The 1,336-nt window shown below is 42.4% G+C and overlaps 1 long non-coding RNA gene across 1 annotated transcript in view; it reads left to right on the plus strand.

Annotated features, from left to right (window-relative positions):
- The window catches only part of LOC116696089 (uncharacterized), a 14,745-nt gene extending 14,564 nt beyond the window's left edge, over nucleotides 1-181 (plus strand). The window contains exon 4 of the long non-coding RNA XR_004333620.1: nucleotides 172-181. This is a non-coding gene — a long non-coding RNA (uncharacterized LOC116696089). The remainder of the gene's footprint in view (nucleotides 1-171) is intronic.
- Nucleotides 182-1,336: the final 1,155 nt, after the last annotated feature.

A 1,336-nucleotide genomic window follows, 5' to 3' on the forward strand; every position in this document is an offset into this window, starting at 1 on the left:
ATTGGTTGTTTTTTTCCCCCCTGCAGTTTGAGTTACCCCCCCCCCCCCCCCCGCCCCCCCCCCCCCCCCCCTGCATGTTATGAAATTGCTTAAGTATGAGATTTGAGACCACCCTTGAACACACGTCATGTCACTTAGTAATTCGTTGTCATTCTATATCAGTAGCAACAGGAATTGCACCTGGTCCTGGAATCCCACCTACAGAGGTCACTACTGATTTGTGTGTTGCTACAAAGCATAGTATTGCAAATTATAAGAACTTGTACCATATGTTCAGGTTTCTCCATGCTGCATCTTCATAACATCACAGAGCTGCTTTTAAAAGGATAATCAAAGATTCATGTATGTACTGTGTGTTTTAAATTGAGCGAGTCAATGTACATGCATAATCTTAAAGGTTCAGTTACTGTTTCCTAATGTAATTTACCCTTTTTTTAAGCTTGGGTTACACAACCGGACCCAGAGAAAGCAGCCCAGCTTTTCACACAGGCAGCTCTTGAAAACAAACAACATATGTAGCCCCTCACATTCACCCTGAGTCTCATGTACTCTGAAGGAGAGAGACACAGAGCGATCATCTCATTACACAAGAGGCCCAGGGTGGAGTGGGCAGCAGGCCCCTAACTTGAGATTGATGCAGTGGAAAGTTTTTTTACTATTCCTGCAAATAAATACATATGTGAATTTATTATGTTAGATTTGTGTAGCTGTGACTTAGATGGTGTAGTTTTTCCAAAAACCTGTGGTGTAACTTATAATAAAAGCACATTTTTGACTTAGGTGACTCTGCTATTGGTGAAGGCATAAAACGGCATGTGCTGTCCACTGTGATGGGAACTGTCCAGAGTGGTTTCCCTCTGGATGAAAAAAAGGTATGTCACACTATATTTGTTTATGCATACAGAAAAATGTCTGTGTCTGTTATTTGACAGTTTCTCCTCTGAAGGGAGAGTGCTTCTCTTCGAGGGAGAGAGTGACCACCTTATTCCCTCAACAAGTCAAGAGCTCCTTGAGGGTGATTTACTTGTGACTGCAGGAAAGATGGTTGGTCATTCATTCTTGGATGGAGGCCCATGTCTCACTGGCCTAAGCACAGCAATCATCCATGTACTTTTTGGCGGCAGTCCAGAGATGGCAACCATATCCCTGCCAGACTGTGTGGATCAGGATGTCCGGGATGTCTTGGCACTGGTCTGGAGTAACATGTTTTATTTATATAATGTAGTGTTTCCAAACTGCACTATTATCAAATTGTTGTAAAAGTGTATTGCCAAGAACCTACTTTTTGATTGCCTATATTCAAATATTGTATTTGGCTCTTCTGTGCTGATGTCAC

Source organism: Etheostoma spectabile, chromosome 9 (assembly GCF_008692095.1).
Source record: "Etheostoma spectabile isolate EspeVRDwgs_2016 chromosome 9, UIUC_Espe_1.0, whole genome shotgun sequence".
Taxonomy (NCBI): domain Eukaryota; kingdom Metazoa; phylum Chordata; class Actinopteri; order Perciformes; family Percidae; genus Etheostoma; species Etheostoma spectabile.